General features: G+C 34.1%; 1 long non-coding RNA gene across 1 annotated transcript in view; it reads left to right on the top strand.

The window, feature by feature from the left end:
• LOC139311329 (uncharacterized) overlaps positions 1–7,229 on the top strand; it is a 134,631-nt gene extending 127,402 nt beyond the window's left edge. The window contains exons 2-3 of the long non-coding RNA XR_011599937.1: positions 6,516–6,606; positions 7,178–7,229. This is a non-coding gene — a long non-coding RNA (uncharacterized lncRNA). The remainder of the gene's footprint in view (positions 1–6,515; positions 6,607–7,177) is intronic.
• The last annotated feature ends 8,093 nt before the right edge of the window (positions 7,230–15,322 follow it).

Here is a 15,322-nt window from a genome sequence, read left to right on the forward strand (position 1 = left end):
TTTCTGTTTATGGTCTCCTATAATAGCATTCTACTTACATATAGTATGAGTTTGAACACATGCACAGTATAATTTATGATTCCTTCATGCATTTTAGACAATTTTTAAAATTATTATATTCTTTGTTCTTAACTTCCTAGCAATCCATTTCATTAGTTAGCTTTTAGTTCTAGGATGAAGAACAGAGAATAAAGATGCCCTTCAAAAAGCTTTCATTTTTATTTGTACTATGACAGCCCTTTTCTTTTTCATGATCACCTGCCTTTGGTCTAAAATAAAAAATAGCACTGTGATAAAATATATTTGCCCAGTTTCCCAAAACATTGTTTCCCTTGATAAAATAAGGATGGTTTCCTTCTAACCCTTCCCCTTCTTTCTCAGAGAACTTTAGAACATCTTTCAAATGTCTTTCGGTGGTATTTTGGAATTTATTTTTATCATTGTGACATGATGGAGGGTTTGTTTGTTTGTTTGTTTCACAACTTTTCATTACTCTAGCTGCCCGTACTTTCTGGATGGAAAAAAAAAAATCCCTTGAGAGTCATTTCCTCAGGAGGCTTTCTCTTGGTGTTGAATAGAGCATGGGAGGCCAGAATTTATAGTCCATTAGAGATTGTCCAGAATGCTAACGTGAATCAGATTGCTTGCTTCACAAATAAAGTAAGGACTGAATCTTAAATCCACATGTGAATATTCCACCAAAATTATCCTATCTGTTAAAAAAAAAAATACAAAATAATAATTATCATCATTTTACCCTCTTCACATGGAAAGCAAATTATCTATCTATCTATCTATCTATCTATCTATCTATCTATCTATCTATCTATCTATCTATCTATCATCTCTCTATCCACATATGTACACACACACATATATACACATGTGTACATATATATTCAAACATATGTACAAACACATATACTTACATGCATACATGTGTATGTACACACACAACTTTTTGAGATGTTTACCTCTCTTATTATTACAATGACACATACAGACACACACATGTATGCTGTATACACAGCATAATAATTTGTCGTAGATTACTATATAAATTCTGTGAATTTTTGGTGTTATGTTTTAGATAAAAAAACTACCTTCATTTTAACAGATTTTTTTAAAAAGTGCTTAAATGAGGTGTAATTGTATCTTTAATTCAGTAAAGACATTTCATGTTTATATTTGATTTGATTGTTCTTTGTTGGTTGATTTGTTTTTGTTTTAAATAGGGGCCAAATTTAACCTTGGCATTTTGTCTTCCTTTGAAATATATTACTGCTTGCCTTTTGAGACAGACATTTTTGTCTATTTTCCAGAAATTCTAAGGAGTACAACATTCTAATGATCAGTGAACATAGTGGGTTGAGCTGAAATTCAGTCATCCTCCAATTTCAGCATATTGACATCAATTTTGCTTATATTAGTCATGATAATTTTAATTCCTATTCATTTCAGTGAGTTTCCTCTTAGATAACTACATTTGGATAAAACACACTATGTCTGATCGTTTCCATGCCACATTCTTTCCATTTCATAATCCTTGCAAATCAACTAGAAATTAACTGTAATCATTTTATTATTATTATTATTATTATTATTATTATTATTATTATTATTATTATTATTATATTATTATTATTATTATTATTATTATTATTATTATTATTATTATTATTATTATTATTTCTGCCAACTTATAAACATTGGGAACACACAGGAATTATTATGAGTCAATCAGTACTCATCTCCAGCTGACCAATAGAAGAATTCATCCAATCAATGTCCCACCACATAAACTACCGTTGACATTGGAACACAAATATTACTTGTCTCCACTGCAGCCTAAATAGACATAAATATAGCACTAACATCTGTCCAAAATTTCAATATATATTCTAGTTGCTCATGAAAGAAAAACCCTGAGCAATTTATATGAGGGTAAACTTTCTTGTCATGCACACCAAGAGTCAGTTCTTTATAGCATTTAGTAATCTCCTGCAAATGATAGTGTTCATAGTATGTTAGCTTTTCCTCCCCAAAGTTTCTATTTAGTCAGGATATCTTACCATGGTTACATGGTGCTATGGTAACTGGACTGGAAGAGAGGAAGAGGAAAAAGAGTCATTGTTTAGAATGTCTGCAAGAAACAACCAGCAGTAACAAGATGCGAAAGTTCCATACGAGAATAAAGGTTGCTGGATTCCAGGTGTAAGGAAACTATAATATGATTGAGCTATTGAAAAGGTATTTGCCATTTTGGGAGAAATTAACAGAATCATAGAATCTAGACCATTATTGATTTGTTGATTTATGTCAGAAGCACCACAATTAAAATAAGGCATACCATATAACATAAATTTAAAATATACAAGATTAAAATATGTACAAATTAAACAGATCTTGCCCAGAAACTAGCAATGTTAATTGTTTTCTGCCACACTCCCATGAGGTCCTCAAGTGAAAGATTGAAAGGCTAATCCTTTCAATCCAGAAACATCCCAATCCAACTCATGAGAAGTAATGAGTCCATTAAAGTCAGACTTGGTCAGATCTCACTTAGAACATTCCATCCAGTTCTGAGTATTACAGTCTAAAAAGGATAATGACAAGCTGTGATGATTTCAAAGGAGAGTTAACAAGTAATTGAGGAGACTGTAAACCAAATTATCTAAGGAATAGCTACATGATCTAGGCATATTTAGTTTGAACAAGAAAAGATTTGAGGGAAGAAAGAATTGCAGTCTTGTCATACAAAAAAGAAAGTGGATTTGTTCCTTGTAGCTCTCGAAAGCAAGACCAGAATCAATGGATGGAAACTATATGGAAAGCAATTCAACTTAGATATTAGGAGGAATTTCCTGAACTATTCAACCAATGTGATATGTTCCTTATGAAGTGGTATGCTTCCCTTCACTGGAAATTTTCAAATAGAATTAGAATGATGCCTTGATTCTGAAAGTATTGAAGGTCACGGTGAACAAAAAATAAGCTAATAAATTCCAGTCCACAGAAGAGAACAAAAAAGGAAAGAACACTGAAGGTTAATGATGGCTATGCAAAGTATCTTCACAGAAGAAATTTTGTTTTTGGATCACTGTCTCTGAATTATCTAGCGTTGGAATGAGACAAATTACAATTCACAGGGATCAATTTGCTTGTTCAAAACATAGGCAGTTTGACCAGGAGGGCCTTAAACAGAATCCTGCAGGGATTAGAAATTTAAAAAGCATGATAAAGAGTTTTCATTATTGAAGGAAGTACAGGTTTACTACGGTCATGAAAAAAACAACTCAAAAGCTTATGCCTTTTGTTGGTATATACTGTACACTGAAAAATAAGTAAAATGAGTGTCTACTTTCAGTACAGGAAATGCATAATAAGTATAACGAAACACTGGTACTAAGCACAATTGTAAAAAGCATCTGGATTAAAATCCTGGAGAAACACATTTTGTATATTTAGGTATTTATATATAATAACTGCCCTTCTCATGTTTGTGACCTAACTTTCAACCAAGAAAAAGATGTATACAATATTTTCCCAAAACAAGTTAGATATTTTCAGGAGATATGAAGTAATATTTAATTAAGCTAACCTGTTTGAAGAAAAAAACATACCAAGCATGTTTAGTCCAAGAAATTAAAAACCAATTTTGTAGACATCTTTGTCTGTCAGAGGGTAGAGTAGTATATATATATATATATATATATATATATATATATATATATATATATATATATATATATATATATATGTCTTTGGTTATTCAGGTTTTCTTCCGCGTAAAATTGGAAGTGTCTTGGCGACATTTCGACGAAGTCTCATTCGTCATCTTCAGGCTGGTGTTTTCGGCTTCATGCTTCTAGGAGCAATGTGAGATCATAGCTGTTTCTTCCTTTTAACTGCTAGTGGGGGGGTGAACTGATTGGGTGGGAGCTTGGCTGTGTTCTGATTGGGTGGAGGTGTGTTCTGATTGGTTGGGGGTTTGGCTGTGCTCTGATTGGTTGGGGGTTTGGCTGTGCTCTGATTGGATGGGGGGTTGGCTGTGCTCTGATTGGATGGGGGTGTGTTCTGTTTAGGTGGGGGCTTGGTTGTGCTCGTGTTAGTCTGAGTTGCATGGGGATTTGAGCTGGTGAGTTGTATTGCTGTTGTTTGGCTTCGCGTTCGTGGTCATGCCACATCTTCATGGTGGATGTCAGTTTGCTTCATGTATGGATTGGAGGGATTTAAAGTGGCTAATGATGCAGCTGTGGTCTGGCTTCTGGTTTGTGGTCGTGCTTCATCGGTGTGGGTTTGCTTTTTGAGTGGATGTGTGGTGGTGACATCCTGTGTGGTTTTCGTGAATGTGGGTCTGGTGTCATTCTTTGGGTTAGGGACTCGTTTGTCAATGAGGGCAGGTTTCCAAATGGCTGGTAGGCGGGAGGTATCATCTTGTTTATTCATTCATATATATAAACAGGAAATGTAGGAGTGTAAAGAGGGGCAGGTCAGTCCACAAAATAGTGGGTACAGCATTACAAACCAATTCCTGCCTTAGTACATTCCTGATACATTTCCCAACATCACACAAATGTTGAAAACATGTAGAAAAAGGATGAGGATTGGATTGTTATATTTCTCCTGTTATCTTCCAGATCTTTGGGCACGTCACCAAGAAGAATACATACAGATTGCTTAGAATTGTAGAAAAAGAATCCCAAAGGTTAAAATCGAAGTTGATGCCAAGATGAAAGGATTCTTCAAATAATAATAATAATAATAATAATAATAATAATAATAATAATAATAATAATAATAATAATAATAATAAAAGCATCAGTATAACTGTTGCTAAATAAAAATGGCAAAATGCTAATGCAGATTTTTTAAAAAGGGGGCAGAACTATTCAATTCCTATTTTGAATCGGTCTTTTGTGAGAAGAAGATACATATTTCAAAGGAATTGTGAAAAACCAGGATGAAAGGATTGAAGTTTAAGATTAATAGAAACACACTTCTGAAAAATACATTTAATCTGAACTTGTTTTAAACTTCAAGATATTAAGGGAATTTGCTGATGGTGTGGTTAAAATTTTATGTATGATCTTTGAAAACTGCAGAATGTGAAGAGCCAAGTGATTGGAGGAGGCAAAGTTGTTGCTCTTTATAACAATAAGAGGAGAAAGATTCCAGCCAGTCACAGTTATGCCTGGTAAATTTCTAAAAAGATCATATAATGATGACTCTGTGACCATTCTGAAAATAATATATTAATTACTAGAAATAAGCATGAATATATCAAGAAAAAATATCTCTATATCTACATACCACTAAAATTCTCATTCCTACAACTATTATTGATTGGTTGGTTGGTTTCCACAAAGAAACTCAATTAGGAAGCAAAACAAAATAAATTCACTATTTGGCACTTGTCATTCTGTTAAGTCTTCAACAGAGAAGAGTTCTTCTGCTCTGTTCTGATATATATATATATATTGAACTAGAATGAGTCTATAGAAAAACACCAAACAGATAATAGGAAAGGAAATTGAGCAAACCTTAAGCCTTGAGCTAATGTATTGAAGAATGCAGGATAATGATCTCTGTGGGGATCTAATATGGAGGGGATAAATCTGTCTAACAGGTGAATGTTTTACTTCCCCATTTTTACTTCAAGTACAGTTTTGAAAAAAAAAACAGCAAGGATTTCTTGAAAACTGTAAATGGAAATAAAGTGTAGGTTCCATTATTAGAAAATAAATCTTGCATCTCAAAAAAGAAGAATCTATGCACTTCCAAGTGATTTCATTCAAATTCAAACATTATAAAATGTATCATACAATTGTGTACACATTCACCCGGATTCATGCCCAAGGGAGAATTGGAAATTATGATCTTCCAGTTTCTAGCTGTGCTTCACTGCACTACACTACACTACACTAACCTGGATCACTATCAATTATTCACAATTTGTCATGGAGGAACATCCATGCACCATGTTGCAATAGTTGATTGTAGCATTTGTTGTCCTGTCATTCCATGACAAATTGTCTCTGTACTAGTACAGTGTTTGTCAACCTTGTTGAATTTAAGATGTAGGGACTTCCCAGAATTCTGGAGCTGTAGTCCTCACAGGTTGCAAAACACTGTTCTAGTACCTGGCTGGAAAATAATCCTCAAGTTACTTATAATTTATCATGTATTCATAAGTAAAATCATTCTCATATACACTAATGCATAGAAGGCAAATTGTTTTACTTATAGTATTCTTGTGAATCCAAAGTTATTTTTTTTAAAAAATAATTTAAGAAAATATAACAAAGGAAAAAATACTAACATCTCCAATACACAATTACTCTTGGAAACAGCAATCATAAGGTTGCTTGCAATCTGGCAGTGACATGACAGAAGCAGGGAAAAAGTCCATTGGCTTTGTAATTGCCAACAACCTTCTCATCCCCACCTGGGTCTCTACATTTAGAAAAATGTGCTTTCTAATATCTTTCTTTTCTGCTTTCCTTCTTCATTAGAGAAGATGACTGCTCACCATATCTCCTGCTGAGCACAAAGTAGCCACACTCCTGAAGAGGCAATTAATGAAAACAATGTGATAAAAAATAAGTAAGCTGATATTTTTTATCTTACAAATATCTTGCAATTAGAAGGATTGTGGTATAATAGGACCCAATGCCTGTTCCTCAGCTTTCTGTTCGCTTTTCCTATCTGTCATTTTTCCTGATTAATAGTGCTTGATCAATAGATTTATATTTTGAACTTTGCGATCACTCGTGCATGTGATTATTAAGATATCTCAAAATGCATAAAGTTTCTTGCAGAACAAAATGTAAGCTATATTTATTCAAACTTCCAGGCATGAGGCCAGCTTAGCAGAAATTCTGCTAAACATTGTTGTCCCTAAAGTGTAATAGTTTATCACAAAAGCCTTGATGTCAAAAGAAACACTTCAAAGTTTGTGTGAATGTACTTGTGACATTCTTGATAAGTTGAAAAATTGTATAACATACAATACATTTTAGCAAGAATGTGTCTTGTTCTCTTAATTTAAAATTCTCTTAATTTCTCCACTCCACAGTTCTTCCTTTTGATGGTGAATATTAAGACATAGCTAGCAAATATTCAGGTGAATAGACAAATTTCACTATTAACTTTTTTTTCTTTTTTTCAAAAACAGGAAACAATAAATGGCACAGCTGTGAAAGAGCAACAGAAGATATTAGTATGGGATTAGATTCAACATTCATTAGTTCTGTGATAAATGGTATATTGGAGTGCACCTGTCTTTGTTGGAACTTTTCATAGTCCTTGGCTTTGCATTTCATCACTTAATGCAAATGTCATCCAATCATTCCTCTGTGCTTAATTTCTCTATGTACATTTTGATATACAATTGCTGTTGTATCTATTAGCAATAGCTCATTTAGGATTTCAAAAGTTGTACATGTTAACATTACAAATGGCTCTTTCTAATGGAAGAATAATTCAGTTTGATATATTTAGGGAAGGTAGATTCTAATGCATTTCCCTAAGGTCTTAGTAATGTCTTTGGGGTACTATTAAACAAGAATAATATGTTTGCCATTATTAAGCATTTCTTGAAATATGAAAAGCACAAAAGGGTTTTAATCTTCCAAGTAGTTTCTGGTTACAAAATTCAACATACAGTGTAATATACTCAAAATACAGTCCTCCACCTAAGAAATAATTTGTCTTCAAATATTGTTTGATAGTAAATGTTTCCAGTTTTTGAAGATTATATAAGAAACATAAAACATGCTTTTCAGTATGAAAGAAGGTTTATCTTTTGAGAATGGGTTGTTGTACTTCCTAAGAGAAGTTTGATCTCAAAGCTTCTGCTGGAAAATCAGTTCATTTTTTAAAAAAAAATTGTGAATTTAAATTATTGTGGGTTATACCAATGGTTAATGTGTCGCAGTGAAAGCTACCTTATAGATTAAATTTATTTTGTGTTGGACAGGTTTTCCAATCTATATGAAAAATATAATTTAAAACTGTATAAATTCTGCTGATAAATTGCAGAACAGGCTGTTTTAAACTGTTATCAGTTTTAAAAATGGGCATTACTTGTTAGACATTTATTCTTATGTAGAAATATGTATATACACACACATGAAATGTAAATTTAAGGAAATGTAAATGGAGAAAGATATGCATGAAAGAAATGGAATTTCAACTTTGATTTCATTTAGCAAAGTACAATCAGTAATCTGGATAGTGAAAATAATAACTAAATGCTGTTATATCTTCCTCCCTCCCTCTCTCCCTTCCATCTACCTATTTACAATAAGAAAACAGATATTCTCTTCTCTTGGGAAACAACATTCACACACCTGCATTGTGTAATGAGTATATAAAACAATGGAATAAAAAGTTTGAAAAATCCACTCAATTTAAAATCATTAATATTGAAATTAGTATATTTTCAAGAGAAAAATAATATACTAAAATTAGTTTTCACTCTATTCATATAAGTTATTTTTCTCCCCAAGTATTCTGCTTCCCACACTAGCTGACCAAGCTGTCAAAGGAGTACATCAATTGGCCTTGAAAGCAATATCCATTTATGTCATTGTTTCCTAGCAACTGTATTCTCTAACATGCTATCTATTGACATAGGTCCTTTATGGACATCATCATTACTCTGTCTAATAGCAAACCATGTTGGTGAACAAAAAAGGATCATGGTCAAGCTAAAGCTCTATAAGGAAATTGAGCCTGAACTGGATTTGCCAGTACATCAGCAATAAACAAGAAATGGTGAAAGAACAGTAGATACAGATATTATAATTGCAATAGCTTGAAGGAGGGAAAAACCAGTTGTTCCCAGGATGGGGATGGTCATTAAATAAACTTTTGCACTTCAATGCTATGCCAAATATCTGTTAATTCATAAAGTAGGAGGAAGAATTTAAACTTCTGTGAATGCTATAGCTTTTACATCTTGGCACTAGGTATGGGTAATTAGCTGTTCTCTATGGCTTCAATCCAAGTAAGCAAGTTGAACTTTGAAGCGTCCACCTCACATTTCAGAAAATTGAGATATATCTGAGGTAAATTGGATTAAGACAACAAATGTTCAATATATTAGTTTTTAGACGATTGATCAAAATCTAAATCTGATCCCAAAACTTTAATGAGGGACAGAGCTGGTGACATCAACCTGAAAATCATAATCCTGCTTAGATTGACCCAATTAGTTCTGACAAACTAGAGAAGGGCTTGTCATTTCAATGCAGTCAAACCTGATGCAGGAACTGAAGATTAATGAGAAAAACTGGGGATGGTTCCTGTAGATGACAAAAGTATTTGTCTCTTATTTATTTCCATAAATAAATAAGACAATTATTATGTGTGAACTCAGAAAAAGAAATAGACAGTTCTAGTTCTTTGGCTGGTATCATAAATAGCAATGTAAATATTGTTCCGGAGTTATGTTATTGATTGGCCATCTGATTGTAAAGTGGTAACCCAATAATAGATGGCTATATTTGAGGGAGACAACTATGCCTGCCAGAAATGTGTACTGAACTGTAAGCTAATACCAGCTGAACTGGAATGCCACAGAGAAAATATCTGAATATAAAGAGAAAAAACTGTCTCCTCAAGTTTGGTCCTTCACAGGAGATTTAAAAAAAAGACATCTTACTGAATAAGTATACCATGACTAAAAAGCACTCATTTCCTTCTGTAGTGATGGCAAGTGTGCTACAAAGTCTAGTGACCCAGTTTGTCAGGAGCCTGATGGGATCTGAAGAGGTATCATGACTCCAGGAAACCACAGAATCAAATGATAAATGTTATAAACTGTGTTACAGTGGTCAAAATCTTCTCAGAGTGGAGGCCATCAGAATTATTACAGTACTGTAAGTGTTGCTTGGTTGGTTTACAATGCTGCAATTGATTAAACTCTTGATGGCTTACAAATAAAATAGGTACGATCACAATACAACAAAAATAAAAACAAAAATATACATTATCCACCCACCTATATCACAGGCCACACCTCTTAAGAGTTCAGTTTTTGTTTTTTGTGTTTTTTTAAAGGTGGCTGTGTTGTGACTAACTAAAATTTAATTTCAACTAGAGGGCCATTTCCATTTCAAGAACTTGGGCTGTTATTGAAAAGTAACAACACAGTGCATCAGCATCCTGACTCTCAGTCAAGTACCTCTGTTGACTCAATCAAAAAAGGTTGATTTGATTCCAAAGTCATAAGGGGTTGTATAGATTAAGACTTTCAATTGTAGTACTGGTTCAATACAGAATTAACCAATATGTGGCCTGTTATCCATGCATGTGTTACATCTACTAAAGCCATTGGAGTCCTGAATTTTTCCTTTACCAGTACTGATACAAGTCATGCTGCATAACCAGTCCTTGATACCCAAACAAAGCAAAAACCTAAACCTCCATTCAGGTTTATCCATTCCAGTTCTGCTCCCACTACTCTCTCCAACACCATCTTTTCTTTTCTTTTTTTTAACAAAATGAAGTATTCTGATAGATGACAATCATGGAAAAGTTACAATATTTATCTCACATACAGAACCCAGTGGAAAGTGCAATTGACCACAGTGTCTTAAAACCCAAGTACCTATGTCAAAACCTAACACCAGAGGTCATACTGATTTGATCTTTTCCAGCCTTGGTTTTACTTAGGAAAGGGCAATAACCAAGGATTTTACTTTCATCTTTATTTTCTCAGATATCTACACAATGCACAGGCACAATTGAAATCAAAACTGAAAGTGGGGAGCTTTCCACTCCTGAAAGCCAACTCTCATGAAGCTGGCCTCTCAGAACTGCATTATTCCAGGCCAAATCTGCTGGAATAAAGAATAATCTTTAGTGATAAAAGCCCTTGGGGGTAAAGACTTAGAGAGACAATATTTTATAATTTGCTGTAGCATCCTTCCAAGAATCATTGTGCATCAAGTTCAACTAAGCAATGAATTTGTTGAAGATAGATGATAGCTAGATGATAGCTGGAAAGCTGGATAGCTGGATAGCTGGATAGATAGATAGATGATAGATAGATATAGATAAGAGAGCGAGAGACTATGAAGTCACTCAAAAGGAATTCATTGCAAAAGGTATAGCATGGCCCATTTAAAGCAGTTTCAGGTATCAAACTGTTAAGAATCCTCACTCTAGTTTGATCATATCCAAAATGTTTTGCTTGTTGATATACAGTACATACAATGTCCAATAAAGTGACGAAAAAAGTCCTCAAAATTTTCTGACAGTACTTATTGAATGTTCTTCAAAATTTGAAGAAGTGCTTCAGAGGCTGCAAACTGCCTTGTTTTATGGCATAAAATTAAGAATAAAACATTAATGAGAGGCAAAGATAGAGTGAAGTTGTGAGTCAGCAAACAAGTAAACAATACAATCTGATTTACCAAGTGAAGAAAAGTAAGGAGATAATCCAATGATAGTCCCAGAATCAAGAGTCAGCTAAATTTACAAAGAGAAGTTACTGCTTTCTGAATGCCTGTCAGATTTTTGGTATGAAAATCATATCGGATTTTCTCTTTGTGAACTTAGCAAAGCAGGTTTGAATAACAGAACATAACTTTCAAGTAGTTTTCAGCAGGGAAATGCCTCCAAGACAGTAGATTTATACTAAATAAGTTCCAGGAAGAAACATTGGCTGGGACCTACAAGCTACTAGAAATGAAATCATACAAAATACATAATGAAGATATAATGGACAGGTAAACCTGCATATGTTTTTTTTTTTTGTAAACTTCCCTCAATAAATGTATTTTTACTTCGTTTTTTTTTAATATATGAAATTTATCCCACCTTGATTACTTTATCAATAATTCAAGGTGGCAAACATATCAAATACATCTCCTTCCGCCTTTTTTCCCCACAACAACCCGGTGATGTGAGGTAAAACCCAATAAAGGAGAATATTTGTAGCTCAGTGTTGAAATGAGAGGTCCTCGGTGCTCTCTGAGCTTGGAAGTTCTGTTGCAGACATTTCATTATCCAAGCTAGGTAGCATCATCACTTGAAATAAGGAATGCGGTTTGCCCAGCTGGCTTTCACATCTAAAGTGGAAATTGGACTCATGGTTCCCACTTTCTAGCCTGGTGCCTTAATCACCAGATCAAATTTATATTGTGGTATCTTTCAGAAATGAAGTAGTAATCATTCTTCCATCTATTAGTATCTTTTGCTCTGGGCTCATGTGAACCAAATCTCATGGCTAATGACTATCAAGAAGAATAGATTCTTTTTCCAGTGTTTCTTTTATGTCCCTGAAGGCCAATAGTGTAATTTGTATGACCGGCCTCAGGCTAGGCAAAATTGCTAAATTAATTCCCAACTGAATATATTTATTAAAATATCTAGCGGGGAAAAATCTTAAATTAATCGTTTTTTAAGTACATACAGTACAGAATTAACTACTTCTTTAACTACAATTTTCCTGACAGCATGAGTGTCATGAGCATAGCACATTAAAACAACTTGTTGAGGGAAAATTCACTGGGATTGGATCGTATCATGAAGTCTTTACTGCTAACATCTCAAAAAGAAAAGGATTTTGTTTAGTGTTCTTTTTTCAAATTCAGAAAGTGAGATTTAAAGAATTGTCTTAATGCAGTAACTGAGATGACATGAGCATGCATAGTCCAGTTGATGGACACCTTTAGACTCTATTTAACAGAAGTTTAACTCATGGAAAAGCAGAGCCAGCTTTGGTACACTAGAGAATACACTTTATGTATTTATTTATTTAAAAAGTATATTCTTGTTCAGAGAAGGAGGTATTAATTTGGCATGTAATGCAAATGTATTTCGGTTTGTAAATTCAAACTTTGCAGAAACTGAACAATACACCTCTTTTGGAATGTGTATTTATCTGAACTTTATAATGCTATTTGCCATGTACAGATATAGTTTAAATTTTGCACAAAAATTCATGTAGTTTGAAAATAATGTAAACATGCATCACATTGGGTAAAATTGTTTCCACATGTCTATATTGGATGGAAATTAAAAGAATAAAAAAATGCTGTGAGAAATTCCAAGAGTGTATATCAGACAGAAATTAAAACAAAACAAAATGATGTATGTGTGTATATCTGTCTGTCTGTCTGTCTGTCTGTCTGTCTGTCTGTCTGTCTGTCTATCTATCTATCTATCTATCTATCTATCATCTATCTATCTATCTATCTATCTATCTATCTATAATCGAAATGTTAGTGCTAACTTTAAAAAAAAAATCTCAGGCTAATACTAAAAATGGGGGAAAGTGAAAATTGATATTTTCCTTAGGTTAATCATAGTTTACATAAAGGTGAACTGATATGAAATCCAGAGGATTACCACAAATATCAAGGCATGCAGCGCTTAAAAACATATCATAGGTCAAAACGATAATTTAGACATGTGTAATGTGGAGACATATAATACTTATTTCTGTCTTTTGACAACTTTTATGACAAATGAAACACAGAGGAGCAGCCACCCTGACATTTCAACAATGATTTTTAAAATCTTAATTCTTATATTTTTTAAAAAAATAACAGTAGTGGCTGTGTATTTTTCTTCCATTCACTTGTGTCCAAATCTTGAAGATTGCTTGGACAATTTCCTGCAGTTTTCCTCGAAAGGATTTTCAAAAATGGTTTGCCATTGCTTCCTTCCTAGGGCTGAGAGAAAGTGACTGGCCCAAGGTTACCTAGCTGGCTTTGTGTCCAAGGTGGAACTATAACTCCCATAATTCCTGTTTCTATCCTGATGCCTTAACCACTGCACCAGACTGGCTCTCAGTGGCTATATAACTTACCTGAAATAAACCCAACTTTTTCTCTCAATCAGTTTTTATGATATTGGCATGATTTTGTCTGAGCATCATTTATTTTATTATTATTTGTTTACTTATGAAAATTCTGACATATGCCGACCATCTCACCTAAATTGCATTCTTGCCTTGTGCCAGAAGAGTGCCATGCATCAAGGAGTGGCATGGGTTTCTACCGACATCATCATACCCATTCCCCAATCCACCGAAAGCTATTTGAAGACAAACAGAGTTGCCTTTTCCTTGCAAACTTTGAAATACTAAGAACCAGTAGGAATTGCAGCTTCCACTCTATGAAAAAAAAAAGAAATAAATAAAAATAAATTGATTGCATTCCTACCACCTCCATCCATGACCTGATTTCATGTTGAATGCATTTATCTGGTTGGATGCTGAAAACAAGACAAAATGAAATCCTCCCTGTGGCTTCAAAAGGACATTAAGACACCTTGCTCAGGATCCAGGAAGCATGAAGCATGAACAACTACAAATGGGGAAATGGCAAGTTTTTACTGCCATTTCATGTACACTAAAGCTGGGCAGAAACAAACAGCATCAGCTTTCAAACACAGCTGGGATCATAGAAGTCCAGAGCTACTTTTGAACCAGCAGCCTTTGTATTTTTCCTGACTAGGAACTTATACTGTCTTTATGACATCCCCAGCCATTGCTGAGGTAATAAAAGCTCAGCCTCATTTCTCTTGTATCAGCACAAGAACAAAAGTTGAACGAGAGTCAGAAGACATTATAAATCACGAGTGAGGAAAATAACCTTGTTCTGGAATTCAGCTCAGTAAACATTGTTCAAGGTGAAGATGTGAAGACTTTTTCCCAGACATAGTAGCCCTATATGGGCAATACATTTGCTGCTACAGGGAATTCAGCTGAATTGATGGCATCACTGAAGAGTCATCCATATGTACAGAATGGTTGTCTTGCAGTGGGAACCTTCATACCCTCCCCACAAAAAAGCCTTCTGGCATGCTGAGATGGCATGATTGCAGCTCATGTAGAACCATTTAGATGCAAAGCTGGCTACCTGTTGTATAAAAATCATGTACAAGATTCTCATTTCTCAACTCTACTTGTACATCTGTATTTAAATGTTCTCTACAACTGCTTTAGAACATGCAGATTTTTTTCAATATGTTTCATATTCCCCAGAGTTTCTAAAATCCTTTAGGCAGTGGATATTTTACATTTAGATTCTACAAGAAAGAAATAAAGACATATCAATCTGCTAAAAATATATTCTCTTCATTATTCACTCTTTATATCTCGTGTTGGGTTATGATTTGTGTTGCTGCTGCTGCTGCTTCTACTTCTACAACTCCCCAGTGAAGTATTACTTTGACATGTTTGTGAGGCTTATGTGCTATGAAGAAAATGAGAGTTGTGCCAGAGGTTCAACCATATTGGACAAGTCTTATTAGAGGAGCCAGATGAAGAGTGTCTCTCCCATCAATAATATGGTGAGAC

Source organism: Pituophis catenifer, unplaced genomic scaffold, assembly GCF_029215685.1.
Source record: "Pituophis catenifer annectens isolate HBS135680 unplaced genomic scaffold, rPitCat1.0.hap2 SCAF_2, whole genome shotgun sequence".
Lineage (NCBI taxonomy): Eukaryota > Metazoa > Chordata > Lepidosauria > Squamata > Colubridae > Pituophis > Pituophis catenifer.